Genomic DNA, 16,002 nt, shown 5'->3' with positions numbered 1-16,002 from the left:
CTCAGTTCCAAATGCTACTGGTAGAAGAGCAGTTACCAAACCGCACTGAACACTGGCAGAGAAATAAATATTCTATGTGGGATGAAACCTTCAGCAGAAAGATCCTATTGCCACCCATGAGGTTTACAAATAGGCATGTGTAGCAGCACCAAGGGTGATGACATTCTGATGTATAGGTGCTGAGACAGCAGGATAGAAGCTGTGGCACATCATACACACAGCCTCATATGTCTGCTAGTAAAAGCCAGGGGAGTAAATCTAGAACTGAAATAAAACAATGAAATTGTGAGTGACTGTAGGTTCATGTGTGGAACAGTTCTGACCTCCTAAGAGCTAAAACTTGACCTCCAAAAGGTAAAAGCAATACAGGAAAGCCCACTACTAAAGATATTAAATCAGTTCAGAGATTATTAGGGTTTATAAACTCAGACTGAATTTTTTTTCTAATAGGACTCAGATGTGTGTGAGTTCCTGTGGCAACTGCTAGGAAGAGACTCATGCTGGAAGCAAGTCCCTTCATATGACATGCTGTACCCCACATGCTAATGGCTGATGACCACATACACCAGAGTTTCAGGTTTATATTGTAGTTGATTCTCTCTACAAATAGGAGGATAACAGACATTTCTGACTTTGTTTATTTTTTTAATTAAGCCCATGTTATTCAAATTGGGTTATAAGATGTTCCATCAGCAATGGCAATGATTGTTCTGCAATATGCCTGCCCTTTGCACTGTGCAAAGGAGCCTATCATTTGGTGTGGCAGTGGCATATTTCACTTGCTGAAAATGCAGCAGCAGCCCATGTGAAGGAGCCCAGTAACCAGCAGGTGATCAGAGGCTCAGGCTAAGCCCAAGGTATAGGCATGCTGCTTGCCCTGGTGTTTCTTTGCTGGCTCCACTCTTGTTCCCATTACAAGATCCCTGCTGCCAAAGAGGGGACATGTGCTGTCAGGGCTGTTGAAGTGAGGGTGAGGTGAAGAGAGGATGGCCTTTCTGACAAAAGAAACTGTGCTTGTATTTTGAGTGAGGAAGAATGGAAATTCCTGCAGTTAATGGAAAAGTTTTCTATAATGTCATGTCATGGATTCTTCCCTGTCCTCATTCCCTCTTGCTGTTAGGAGAAGCAGAGGAGAGTGATGAGGTAGAGTGAGGGTTAGGATTTTTCTGTGCTGGTTTTGCAAGTGTACATGTTCCAGTGAGGTATCAGTGATAAGGTAGGCACATGTAAAACTGCTCATAGTTATTACAGCATCATGGCTGTTTCCTTCAGGGTTGCCTGGCTCTAGGGCAGGTCAGTGACAGTGAAAAACTGATGACATGGAGCAAACGCTCAGAGCAGATTAAAACAGTTTCAAAAAAACCTCCAAAAATGCTGTAAGTGGTGGCCTGTAGATTGCTTAAAACTGAGTGACTGTAGCTTCATGTGTGAAAGAGTTCTGACCTCCTAAGAATGATATTTTTTTTTTTTTTTTTTTTTTTAATAGTCTTGGTGGGATACTGTGGTTTTAAGTTTGATGCCTGCAGCCAAACAGGTGGTGGCCCAGTCAGGCCACCAAGGCCAGCTCCTCTTCTCTACCACAGCCACAGTTGCTACAGATCTCCCTGCCATGCTTCAAACAGGTGATGGGGATTTGCTTCCATGGAAAATAAATTGCCACTGTAGAGTGGTCCTCACGCAGAGGGTGTTGGGTAGCCAGCCACAGGAGTGACAGGTTTGAGTTTTTTTCCAAGATTAGTCTAATTTACCAAATGCACATATATATTAAGTTTTTAAGTTTTTTGGGGTTGTACTGAAAGGCTGGATTTTGGATGGTGTTTTTATGAAATGAAGGCAGGAGGCTGTCTGAGGACTTGCCAGTCGGTGCCTGAGTCTCCAGTTTTCCCTTACTAGAGGCCCAGCCTTTTTCCCCTGCAAGTCCCAGATCTGTTGTAACTGCTTCATTAAGCTGCTGTGTGTCACAGTGGTGACTGCACAAATTTAAATTGGCTGGTTTTGTCCACAAGGGTGTGAAACTGGAGGACCAGGAGAACCAGCTCCGCAGCTGTATTTTCCACGTGTTGAGTGGGGGCTGATATAAACAAAAAGTTTTTCCTTCGGGGTTTTGGCAGCTCTTGCCCAATCTGTTGGAGAAATGGTTATGACTACTTCTCTGCTCTCAGATGAGGTTGTTGAAAACTTACAGCCTCTCTGGGAATTTCAGCTTCTTTCCACAGACTAGTAATAAAATCCAGTTTTATGTAAAGTTTAATTGCAGACAATTTCAAGTGTCAAGAAGTCTGTCTTGGCAGATGTAAAAAGGTGAGGAAAAAACCCAAACCAAACAAAATGCACCCCACCTCCCTTTTTTTTTTTTTTGTCAAATCTAAATACTTATTCATTTTGACAATATCCACAGTTTTTACAATACTTGACTGTCTATTTTAAGAAACTGCTCACAGCAGATATTAGCTACAATTTACATCATAACTTTTTCTGCTGCTTTCTTTGCTTACTTTCTAAACAAATATTTTTCTAAAATGATAATAATTTAGCCTAAATTATTCATTTCAGTAGTTTTATTTGTGCTATTAACTTTTTTATTGGTTTATAGCCTATGTTTTTGTAATGTCTTTTAGTTAAATGGCAATTGCAAAAAAAGTGACAGATATATGTTAGAAAAAGCCCTTAGGTGGGGAGGAATAAAATATAAAGTCATACCAATAGAAGAATTAATGAAGCATCAGCATCATATTAGAAGTGATTAAATGAACCAAAATTAATAGAATTTTTTTTCAGACCCCCTGCCCTGTTTATTTTTTAAAAAAGTATACCAGTTTAAAAATGTTTCTGAATGAGATTTTGTTTTAGAAGGTATTTATAGAAAGCAAGTATCATAAAAATCACAGATGATCAAGAGGATAGTCATGCATAGTAATGGTTGTGGTTTTTTGTAAAATGTTTGCTTTTCTCATTACAAGTTGTAGCTCTGGATATTCATACTTTCAAGATTTTTATGTCTAGAAGCGGCTTTCACAACCACAGACTTGATCATCCAGATCAGAAGCAGAAATAGCAAGTAAACAGCAAATGTTTTTGAACAGGCGGCTAAAATGAAGTGAAAATGGAGAATAAGTATGTGGTAATTACAGCTGGTTACAGATAGCTTTTTGTCTGGTATCACATTAAGGAAAATAATGTTAAAGTGACATTTTTTATTGAATAAACTGGTCACTGGAAATGTTTCTCCTGCCTGTTCAATGAAACATAATTTAATAAGTGCTTTAGAAGAAAAATTGCTTCATTCTACTGCCAAACATATTACATTCAATTGACTTGATTAGAGTTTTGATGACAAGGTATCAGTGGAAGTGGTGGCTTGGACTTTGAATAACAGAACTTTCCAGGAAAGGTGGATCTATCCTGAAACTGATATAATTTGGCAACTGAGTAATATGGCTCTGAGACTTGACAGATAATATTTATTATATTCAGGATGAGACTAGAATGTCAGGATGTCTATTCTGGGAAGTGCTCAAGATAAAAGAGGAGCTGGATAGTGTAATGGTAAATTTGAATAAGGAACCATGCTTTATTTTAAAATTTGCTGCTAGTTTTTACTCTTGGACATAACTCTCTGTCCTGGTTTTCATGTGGTTTTCATTGTTTTGACAAATAATTATATTGCAATTGTAAATCTCAACCAATCTATCCATGAGGTACAAAAAAGGGGTAGTAAGGTTAAAACAATTACATTGCAATTACATAGTGATTGATTTTGTTAGAGAAGAATTTTTAGCTAAGGAAGCATCAGACAGCGGTATGGTAGGAGTACCATCAATGCAGTTGTGGTCAGTGCATATGCCTATGAATCTCCTCCTGCTGCAAAATTTGCAAATATGCCATCCCACCTCCAGTGCAGCATTGACCAGTTGGTGACTGGGGATATATGCACGTGACAAGGATGCAAGTTCTGGGTGGTTGTTATTGAAAGATGTGGCCTGTATTTTAATGTTAGTGGTCATAATTGCTCATTACTTAGAGCTTAGTTCTTACTGTGAAGCCTCACTGAGCCTTTGCATTTCTTTCAGTTAAGTACATTATAGAGAATTGAAGAGATTTGAAGCAAAATATCTTAAATTTCAAACTTCCTAGTAAATATTTTGACAAAGTATACCTGATAAATGGAGATGACCTTGAACAGAATATTTTTACCTTTATTATTTCATTGCTTTAATTTGAATTTAGAAAAGGAAATTCAGTGCCATGGTAATTGCTGTAGCTATCATATTTCACTGTCAGTGCCTGTGATCATAGTGGCTCACATGCTTTTCCTTAACTAGGCAATGTGATGTTCTAGCTAATAAAAATATTTTAAGTAATGTTACTTTTTTTAAATGGGAATATTTAAATCGCTGTTTACACAGGTCATTGACCTAATTGGATATTTTCTGAAATGTATTTAAATCCTGAATAATTCTGCCTTTTAAGATGGATAATAACTGCTACCCTTAACACTCCAATAGCATGTAAATTCTTAGCAGTTTCTTGATTTCCAGGAGCTACCATTTCTCCCAGAGATACTTCAGTTTCTCAGGTTATCACATGCCTTCTGAGGGTAGGTGGAGGCTGTGGACTTGGTTCCTGTTCCATCCATTTCTGCCTCACATTCCCATTCTTTCCCTCCTCTACAAGGGAAGGAGAATGCTTGTTCTCTTTGTGCTATCAAAATTTGGGCATTGACTTTGGAATTGCCTAATGTAAGGCAGGCTTTCCATAAGCAGCCTAGAGTAAATCAGGTAATCTGTTTGGTTAGAGGATATAGTTGCTGTTGTCAGTTGCTCAGAGCTTGCAAAAACCTCAGCAGCTGCTGTTGGGTCTTGAGGTAAAGCACTGAAGCGCGCATCTCTTCCCTGCTCTATTCTGATCCAGTACTTTCATGAGTCAAGCAATTTTGTTTGTAGGTTTTATTGATGCTCCGTAGTATTTATGGAGGTAGTGCTGGGAAGAGATATTGTCTTGGAAACCTTGTTTCCACCTGTTGTGGATTCACAAGGCTTAGGGGATACGGACTGTAGGTCTGCAGATGTTAGGTACAATACACCTGGGTAGGAGTTTAAAGGAGAGAAGCAATGTGGAAACAGGTCTTTGAATTGCTATTGTGACTCTCATGTTGAAAGTTATTTTTAATAAGAACAGCAGACTCTATTGTGGTGAGTTCTGCCCCAAGAAGTATTCAGGAGGTGACATGACCCGAGTCCTGCAGGGCTGGGCGCTCTGCCCTCGCTGGGCAAAAATAGATGGCAGAATGCACATGGTAAGCAATTCCCTTCTTCTTGCCAAAGTGCATGTTTTCATCCCTTGTGCAGTTTAAAAAGCATGGCATGGGCTGATGTGTCACCGTAGCAGTTTCCTAGGAGGTGTTTCCTTCTGTCTTGTTTCCTTTATAAAATTTTCAGTGTTTCATAAGAGTAGTTAGAGTTCATAATTGATTAGTTGTGTTTAATTATCTTTCATTTATATTGATGGGAGAGTGAGACACAATAACTTTCAGAAATGGGTTTTCTGTAATTTAGTCCCGTTTGCCCTTGTGCAGCATAAACAAGTACACTAGCAATAGTAAGTCTTGTTAATATTAAATGTAATTGTAAAGATGAATGAAAATCTAGTGGTTTCCATGAAAAACTCTGGAATAATTTATATGACATCATTTAGTAACAAAATTATTAATTAGTTTTATATCTAATTATGCTTGCCTCTAAAGAAGATCTTTCTACTTCAATCTCAAAAATTCTCCAGTGGAACTACACATTTGGGAAGATGGTAATTAATTTACATGCTATTTATATGATAGGAAAAAAGATGTAGAAGCTGGGTTTTCCTCCTATTTGTAATGAAAGAGGTAATTATAACAAGGAAAAAAGCCTACTCATTTTATTAATGTAAATGTATGTAAGCTGTTTTTTTTGTTAGCGATATTTTGGAAAGATTTTTAAACTGTACTGTATCTTTTTTGCCCTGAGCTGTAGCAACTGACTAGTACTGAAGATAGCCTGATCAGGGACTTTATCATGGTAATGAGCCAAAAAGTCACAACTCTCATGTAACAGAATACCTTCTGACAGAGGGCTCAATTCTGAGAAGCATCCAGCCTAATGATATGGTTGCTCGGTAGCGAGGGTGATCTGTGGCAGTAGGGATAACTCATATGAGGCACTGTGATCTCCTGGGATGTTTTAGTCCTTTCTTTGCTCTCCTGAGGGCATCTGCATGCTCTTGGGAGCATGGGTACTTGAGCTGGCACTTCTTATCTGCTTTCTTTAGCAGTCTTTAGGTCCTCCAGCACTCATGTTGTTCATGTTGCCAAAACAGATCTAGGGGTGTCTCTGCACACTTGTTTGGTTGTGGTGATAGCTTTGCCAACCCCCAGGGGGGTTTCTATCACCACAGGAAAGACTTTGTATTTGGGCACTGTTGAAGAGGAACCTCTATTGTTCCAGACCTTGTAATCATCTCAAATGGTGTTTGACTTCATACTTCAACACAAATAAGTATAGAAATTTTGTGAGATGTTTGGCATCTAGAATCTCCAGTCATAGCCTGCTGTGATTTCTCTTTCCTATGTACCTTCTTCTGTCTTGGTATCAGGCAGCTCAAGATTCAGATTCATATCAAGTAATGAGCATGCTGAAGTGCTGCTTTGCTTTGAAAGTCCTGGTTCTTTGTTTCTTCTGATCTCTCCATGTTGTCACACACACTTTTTCCCCCTTTATTTTTTGTTTGTGGTTTCTTTTGTTTGTTTATTTTCTGCCTCAAATGTGATACTCACTCAAGCCACTTGAAATCACCAACCTGGTAGAAAAGAAATAATCTGACAAAATCAATTATAAATTAGGGCAGTTGAGCCAAATGCATTTGTAGAGTCAGTGCCACATCCATTGCAAAAGGGTGAAATGAGAGGATTGGGAGCAGAGACAGAAAGATAGGGAAAACAAGGGGCAACAATCCTCTCTGTGACCACAGCTGTTTGCAAAGCTGCATTTCTTTCTTATTCCTTCCATTACTTCCTCTTACCTGGTCCAGCTCAGTCTCTGTCTAAAGGAGAAAACAGGAAGTTAGATATCTTCTTACTTGAAGGCTAGTATTCCTCTGTATTGTGATAATAAAATATGTTTTTCAACACCTTTGGACATTCTCTCATGGTAAACAGATGTGCCACCAGATTTCATGGATAAGTAAAATGGGTTGGACTTAAATTATGGAACTGTTTGCATGACATTTCACAGACGGCTTTGGACTTTCATTTGTACAAAAAGAAATGGGTTTTACAGAAATAAAGAATAATTGAAACAATATCTTCTATAATTTATTAGAATTAATATTTTAACAATTATAACATAAAAAATGCCTTTATCCAGAGCATAAATTGCTAGGTGTCCTGTTAAAAAGGAAAAAGGAAAAAAAGCTGGTACTGCTAATCTCCAAATAGTGACTTCTATATCTAACTCTCCTGCGACTTAACAAAAATGTAAAAAATGACCACTCCTATCTCATATCAAGCAGAGCCACATGCTGGAGCTAGGGTGTGAAGTCTCTGAAAGGTGACCACTTAGTGTTTTGAGTCTGTTGAACAGGAAAACTGGCAGCTCTGGATTTCATAATTTTTTTCTTAAATGTGAGTATATGTGACTTTATAGCCCATGAGTATAATTGACTGCAGGTTGGTGGGACCTTTCAATATTACAGTTTGAAATAGTTTGTGTATGTTGGAATATAGCACCACATAGACAACTGCTCTACATTGTTCCACTCTCTTTCCCGTATAGATCCAAAAGGAATTCAAATTGCTTATGTACTGTAATATGTGTGAGCTTCTAATTATATATGTCACTGTGCCATGACTCAGTAGCATATTTCCTGTATATGGCAAACAAAGCAAGGAAAACTGTGGAGGCTTTGGGAATTCAGTCAAACTGAATGCAAAATACTCCTTGAAATGAGTGCCTATTTTAACTGTGATGGATGACTTTTGACCTGAAGTGAATGAAGCCAAGTTTTTGTGTATCCTGTTCTTAAAGTGAGAAGTGCAGTTCACAAGTTCACATCAGACAAAACAGCAAAGTAAATGAGAAAAATTTTCTGAAAATCAAGATGTGTCCAAAGATGTGCAAATACTCAGAGTGGGGTGGAATAATACGGGTTATGTTGGTTGGTTTGTTTGATTATGTGTTTTTTTGGTTTGTTGGTTTTTGGGGTTGGTTTGTTGGTTTTCCATTTTCACAGGTTCCCCAAATCTCAAAGGAGTTATACCAAGATCATGTCTCTGGCAGACCAGATACATAAGCTTTCCCCAAAACAATGTACCTTGTTGGATATTGACTGCTCCATTTATATGTAGGAAGAAATATTTTGGGGTACCACCTATAGGTAGAATAGAAGAGGGAATAATTTTCCATGCCCAGAAGGTGAATAAAAAGCAATAAGAAAGAAGCTAGGCAGGTGATGAATAACATAAACTATTGATGGTCATGTTGGAGGTCAAGGAGAGGAAGAAGACAAAATAACTTGTGAAGTTAAGAAAGTGGCAAAATTTGTAGTAAGATTTTAAGAATCTGACTCTATTACACATAATTTCAGAGGCATGAAAGCCATTAAGGTCCAGCAATGGAACCTTGTTTTTCTTTCTTGCTCACTTTCGATGATATTTGTATTCAACAAAGCAAATAAAATAGAACCTTTCAAAATCCTTAATGAGAATTTTGAATAGAAATTTGAAGCACTTTCAAAATGTTTATTCAGTAGAAATGAAGTTCTGAAAAATATTTTGGAGTCCTACATTAGCTGTGAAAAATGTACACTTCATTTACAGTTCTATTTTTTGATAAAATGTTTGTCAAATTTTTTTTTATATTGCAGCATAAAATGTAGTCATTTAGTAATTAAAATACTATACATATTTGGGGTTCCAATAGTCAAAATATTGATAAAATTTCTAAGGCTCTGGCTGTAAAGAATATGAAAAATGGGCAATCTAGTGAATTTAATGGAAGAAATGCAACAGCACAAAACTTAGTGACCTTATAAAAATAATTTTCTTTTAGCAGAATGTTCAACTATAGTTACGTGGGAAAATATATATTTTTGAGTTTCAAAAAACCAATTTTGTTATGAAAGCTAGTTTCAATCTATGCTTTCACATTGTGCAGAATAAGGTAATTCATGTCGATGAAATGCTTCTGTTCTCAAAGTCAACAGTTAATTTTAACGTACTGATGCAGAGATATAGAGAGAGTATACATCAAAGTTTATATGTAAACACTCTTTCTAGTCACATAATAAATGTTTATTAAAGATATGCTTTGTGATATGTTTCTTATTTAAATCATCTGATATTTACTTTGTTCAGTTCTTAAGACACGTTAGTGTCTATCTCCTAGAAATTCTTACTAAGTAAGAAATTTGGTGAGTTTGATTGTGAGTGCAAGCTGTTGTCTTCTGTTATTGCTTCTCCAAGATTGTACTTTGATTTTGAAGGTACCCTTCATATTGTCTGCAGCTACTGGTTGCTTGGCACCTCTTTGGAACTTTTTAATATTGTTTAGCTTATATTAAAATCAGTGGCCCTTTCTTCCTGTGTTTTATTTGTTGGACTATTCTTTTCCTGCTGGTACTTCTTAGGTGTTTATAGTAAATAGACAGGTAAGTGAGACTGATTTTGGTGATAGAGGAAGTTGCAATTAACATGTTTGCCTTTTGTTGATTTATAAATGCTATGTACTTCTACATATCCAGCATTCTTTGATTCTTTGTGGATGTGACTTTAGAAAGTGGTATTATTAAAGGCATTTGTTATTGCAATTTTTTATGTGTGGGACATGAAATTATTAATTTATGCCAGAAAAAAAGATCTTCACAAATGAACTCTGTGTGTATGTGCAGGATTATACATGACTTGGTCAAACAATTTCTTCTTATCCAGTCAAAAGTTGATTGGACTATTAATAAAAAAGAAGTAATTTTAATTCTTTATTCAAAATCAAATTCACTTTTGCAGGTTGTGTAAATGAAAGCTTCTACTAAGAAAAATGTGACAAATGTGAATGAGTTTTTATGAAGGTCAGACTTGTGTGAAATGAGCTGCTTTTACAGTACATATGTTGGGAGGGAGGGGGGAAGAATAGAACAAAAGCAAAAAACCCTGAACTTTTAAGGGATGATTAGTCTCTTGTTTCAGAACCTGAAAGCTAATTCTGTCAGTGAAGAGAATTTTCTAATTTTTCTTAGAAGCTAGAAAAATATTTTTTCATATATCTGTTTAGGAAAGGAAGAGTTCATAAAATTCTTGTAAATTAGTAGTACATACATGAAATGTAATGGCAGTGCTGAGAATATTTGACTAGAGACAGTCTTTTCCTATACTTTGGTAGGGTGAATATGAGGAAGATAGAGAACAAAGGAAAAGCGAGACGTGGGAGGAGAGATTAAGGAAAAGAAAGAAAACAGTGTATTTTATCAGTTTTCTTTTCATGAGGAATAACATGAAAATGAATAAAATTGTAGCTCAAAAAATAATTTTTTTACATTGCTGCCTTTGAGAAGAATACCCAACATTATTAGAAATTAATTCTGATGTTATCTTTTGAAGGTCAAGTGAAATTGTTCTTCTGGAGATAGACTACAAACCAGGCATGTTATCTGTTCAGTTAGATGCAACATGCTCCACTAAAAAGAGTGAAAACTATTCAAATTTACTTGGAGGAAGAATATATGTCTTCATTTTATTACAACATTTCCAAGTGTAACAATATTAATCTCTAGTTTTATACCTCACTTAGTTCTGCAAAGGCACATTATAAGACTTAAGAAAACAAAGATTAGAAAATGGGAACATGATTTTCAGGTTTTTTTGCAAGTAGATTCAGCTGTTCATAGTTTTTTTCTTTTCACATATTTATAAAATGCAGTGTAATAACCTCCGATGAACATTCAGTACAGGGAGAGGAAATTGATAAATGAAATATTTTATCTCTAACAAAAATATTCCAAATCGTGTGTTGTAATATCTAATGCATTTAATTTCTGAAAATTATTCAACTGGGACTTGGGGCATTTTTTTTCTTTCTTTTGTCGTCCTCTCTGCAGCACTCCTCCCCATCTCTCCCTCCCACATTTTTAGGTGTATTGTATGGAAATTACATGTCTTCATAATTTTAAATCTTAGGGTTTTAAATTCACCTCTCAGACCTAATTAAGTTCATCATGTTTCTTTAGAGGTGCTGAACTGTGTCTCTCAGAGAAGGGGCTCAGCAGTGTTCAGCCCTTCTGCAAATAACATACTGGAAATGTAGGCACTTTTATTTTAGATAGTTAAATATTGATTCAGAAGGCTCATCTTAAGCCTTTTCATTTGGAAATATACCTTTTGATGGGCTTCTTAATTTCTAAATTCTGCTCTTTTATAGCTTGAGTGGACCACTGGTGGGACTAAACTGGTGGGACAAATGGTCAAGTGGATGTGATTAAGGAACTGCTGGCTGATATGCTTAAGATGCTGATTCTTTTCATATTTGATTAGTAAAAATGGAAGTTGTGCTACCAAAACATCAGCCTTTCCTTTGGTATATGCCAATGTTGTAGCATTTAAATTACTATATTAATGTAAGAACATTTGATATTACACAGCAAAAATTCTTGAATTATTGCATAAGTATAAAGAAAGTTTTTCAGTTTGTGGAAAGGATATTTTAAAAAATGGAATATGCTATTTGTATTGGGGGTTTCTAAAGGTTAAAGATAACTTTGGATCAGAATCTGTGTGAATAAAGAACACTCAAACTAGCTAGTTCTTGTTGACATAGCTTGGCTTTATACAGTGCCATTAAATGATTTGGAGCATACAAGGGTATAGAATAATATAACTGGTGAGTCCATGTACACACATCCCTGCCTTGCCTTTCCTGCTTCCCCCTCTGCAGTGATGCTGCACCCAGACCCCTGCCTGTGCTGGTGGTGAGCTGCCCTGCCTGGCCTGTGCCCTGCAGCTCCAGCTGCCATCACACAGGGATTAAATGGCACGGGTAATCGTGTGCCGACCCAGCAGATCTGCAGGGTGTTTGTGCGACTCGCAGAGGTCTAGGAAAGGGGCTGTGCATCTTGTAACTCTGTGGGATTTATGTTGCTGCATAAACTTCGAGCAGAGGCTGATTTTTAATGTCAGTGCAAGAAATCAGACTCTGTCATATGGAGACAAATATTTCTGTAACTCTTGGCTGTTTCTTAGCTCAGTCTACGAGTCTTCTGAAATAAAAATTGCAAAACTGCAATATGTTACTGTAATATTTGTTATATGATAGTCTGTAGTGGAGAATAATTTCCTCTTCTCATTCATTCATCATTTGAAAAAACCAAAACAAACAAAGAAAAACCACAAACAAAGGAAAACCCCACCAAAATTAATCTGAAGTTTATAATAAATGAAACAGATAAATGGAATAATAAAACCAGGACATAAGATTATTTTTAATAATATTCTAAAAAATCTGGTATTAAAGTTGCATAAGAAGAAACTGTTACAGTAGTCAGCTGTATTGTAAATATTTTTGTTCTCATTGATATATTTAATATAAATTAAGCCATAACATACGTTAATTTACATTGCAATTCAGTTGTCCATTACAATAGGCAATAATTTATATACAATAGAGAATAAATTATATTAAAATTTTTCTGATTGCTGATGTATTGAATTGATTTTTATTACTTGTTTCCCTGAAAAAAGTCCAATAATCTTATAGAACAATATAAGCATATGGAAAGTATTGTTTTTTAACTCTGTTGTTGTTTGTAGCTTTGGGGTTCATTTCTCTAAGTTGGTGTACCCATGCATAGCTAATTACATTTTATGTTAGTGCATATAGCATTTTTATTTTCTCTGTTCCTTTCTTGTAAATCCTTCTGTGACTTAACTGTCAATTCAGATTTCAAAGACCAACTTTATATTAAAGCCACAATTTAGCATTTGAAAATTATTTTTGAAACTTTGTGGCAAATTGAATCAAAATGACTTCTAGAATTCCTCCTTGCAAAGGCAAGGACAGTTGTGTTTGCCATAACTATGCAAATAAATGATCCTTTCGGCTGCCCAACATAATCTGGTTGTGTCTTTAGAAAAAAAAACAGCAAACAATCAAAAATGCACACAAAAGCTTGCCGAACAAACAAAAAACCTCCCCAAATACACCCTCAAGAAAACTGATAAGCAGTATAAAGCCTAACTGTCAGTTATTTTGGGACTCGCCAAGGATGTGCTACTGCTTTCAAGCATTTTGATGCATGTATCTCTCTACGTTTTTGGTTGGGGTTTTTTTTTGTTTGTTTGTTTTTGGGTTATTTCTTTTTTCTTCTTCTTCATGCTTTATGTGAAATATTCCATCCTTTATTTGAAAGGTGAATTAACTTATGGTATGGTATAGTATGAAGCTCTGAAAATCACATGGGAAGCCTTAAATGGAAAGGCTTAGTCTGTACTATGAAGATTCTCATGTCCTTATGTTGTCTCTTGTTTAAAATAGTTTCATTTATAATTGAATCTGCACATCCCATTTCCAGTTTCATTCTCAGCTTAGTGCTAACAAAGGGTTAAGAGTTTAAAGATGGACCTAAAATGTTGAACAGGGATGCTGATGCTAGAAGAGGGAAATTTGTTCTGGCATGAAAAGTATCTTCAAGATTCATTTTATCTAGCAGAAATTTCTCCCTCTGTCATTCCTAATAGTTGGGAAGTTTGCTAAGAGGGAAGGGGGAGCATATATGAGCAAGGGCCCCCTCTTCAAACTCCTGAGCAGCAGATGGATTTTCTGGAAATACTTAGATCATACCAATAAATAAAGACCAGCACATGGTCCTAAGAAACAATGTTTTTGCATATATGGTAAAACAAATAATAATCGAGTCTCAGAGTCACAGCTGCAGTGGCACAATGACTCATAGTCTCTGAAGTGTGGGATACTCCCTTTATAAAATGGAGTGGAATGAACTGCTCTTCAGATGCAAAATCTTCTCTAAGACCCACAACTGAGCTTTGAACAGAAATGTTTTGACTTGTCAGCAAAAAGTGGCTTACTTCAGAAGTAGAAAGAAGCAGGGAGCAGGATGAAAAAGCATACGAGCAAGATATGAATATAAAGTGAGTTCTCTCCCTCCCTCCAAATTTTTAAGCAAGAAATTGAGATTCCTGTTTTGGTGGTTTGATCCCCTTCTTATTCACCCATCTGTATTAAAAAAATAATAATATTTAAGAAGTTGCTATTTAGATGTATTTTAATGAAGGTTTTCCTTGGGGCATTGTTCATGTTCAATCTCTTCAAACGCAAACGCTATAGAAAAAAAAGCTGTTTTCTGTACTCAATAAAGATTTTTAAAGCAGACAATAAAATTACTACAGTTTAACTTGGTTTTTATACATAGATATTTTACTGTAGGACTACAGCATTTGAGAAAAAAGAAAAGTAGTTTTAATTAGAATTGCTACTGTTTAGCAGCAGTTGTTACATGATGGCCCTGCATTATAAACAAGGTATATAGAGAAGGAACATGAAGTTTTTGTACTGGTATAATTGTAAAAAAGGGTCTGCCGCTGAATGTGCAAATCCTTCTTTAAGTCACTTTTTACTAGTGCTTTAAATCCTTGTTACTTTATGCCTGCTTATTCTTTAAAGTATAGCAGTTAGTTAATAATACCAATATATCATACTCGGCTGCTCGCCAAGCTGCTGTGTATGAAGTCTAAGCAACTTAACAGGACGTCTGCTTCCAGGGGTGCAGGCATGGCAGCCAAGGGGAACCCACTCTGCTCTAGCAGTGGTCCCTGGGGTGTTGCACAGAACCAAGTGGTTTTTTCCCACAGTTTAGACTGGATGGAAGTAAATGGAGTCCTACATTTCTCTCTTTATTTTTTATTAGTTTGGGAAAAGAAAAAAAAAATAGAAAAGGCAAAAAAAAGAAAAAAAAAGCAGCTACTTTCATTTGCAATGGTGCAAATAATATGGCACAAATTATGTTTTGAAAATCTAAGTAAGGGAGAGATTTAAAAGCCCAAAGAGGATCACTGTATGGCTCTAGATATGCCTGGTGGAACTAGAAAGAAAGTTTTCCTGGAGGAGCCTGTAGAAGGAAGGGATTGTCTCTGTACCTGATATGCTTTTGCAGTGTCAGTCAGCAGGAGGGCCTGTGGAAGCCAGAGCCATGGGACTTGTTGAGATGGATGTGTTTGGTGGGCTGTACATTGTGATGTTGGCTGTGCTATGCCAAGTGTAATCCTTAAACATTGCTGTAATAATGTGCCTCAAGTACAGGAGACTGCAAAGCTGTGTCAATCGGGGCACTCTCTCACTCCTGCTTTCTGATCACCTCTGTAGAGTGGAGCAGCCAGTATTTCTGATGTTCTATTTGTTGTAGCCCCATGCGCTTGGAAACAGTTTTTTAATATTTTGAATTATATCCATTTGGGAAACCATAATTTTTTAAGAATTTGTTCTTCAAAGATATCCCACAGTTGTGGACATATTTCTGTTTGACTTTGTGCCAAATGAAGGAAAGGAAAAAATTTTGACATAGTACAAAGTAACATCCCAAAATACAAACAGAAGCAATTACAGCTCAAGATGAGTTTTATGGGAAAAATATATCCGTATGCAAATAAATGATAGCCAATAATGGCACAGTCGTGAAATTGCATGCACATACAGAGCCTCCCTTACACAGTGCATATTTCTGTGCTTTTGCTGAAAATTCAAGGCTTTTTATAGGTACTGCTTTAGTAGTGTGATTTTTCATTCAGATGCTAGCAAAATTTAAAGAATCTCTAAACTATTTTAAAAGAGAAGCAGTGCTGTATTGTTTAGCAATCCAAAACGTAGACATAAAAAATCTCACAAACATCAACTCTATGGAGAACATGAAATAAATCTAATGGAGTCACAAAGATGTCATAAGGATTCAGATTTACACTTTTGGTGAACTTGA

At 36.3% G+C, this 16,002-nt stretch overlaps 1 long non-coding RNA gene across 1 annotated transcript in view; it reads left to right on the top strand.

Annotated features, from left to right (window-relative positions):
* Positions 1–454: 454 nt before the first annotated feature.
* The window catches only part of LOC137473368 (uncharacterized), a 30,718-nt gene continuing 15,170 nt past the window's right edge, over positions 455–16,002 (top strand). The window contains exons 1-2 of the long non-coding RNA XR_010998730.1: positions 455–577; positions 7,543–7,654. This is a non-coding gene — a long non-coding RNA (uncharacterized lncRNA). The remainder of the gene's footprint in view (positions 578–7,542; positions 7,655–16,002) is intronic.

Source organism: Anomalospiza imberbis, chromosome 4 (assembly GCF_031753505.1).
Source record: "Anomalospiza imberbis isolate Cuckoo-Finch-1a 21T00152 chromosome 4, ASM3175350v1, whole genome shotgun sequence".
Lineage (NCBI taxonomy): Eukaryota > Metazoa > Chordata > Aves > Passeriformes > Viduidae > Anomalospiza > Anomalospiza imberbis.
Note: the sequence above shows the minus strand (reverse complement) of the source record. Positions and strands in the feature narration are given on the sequence as shown.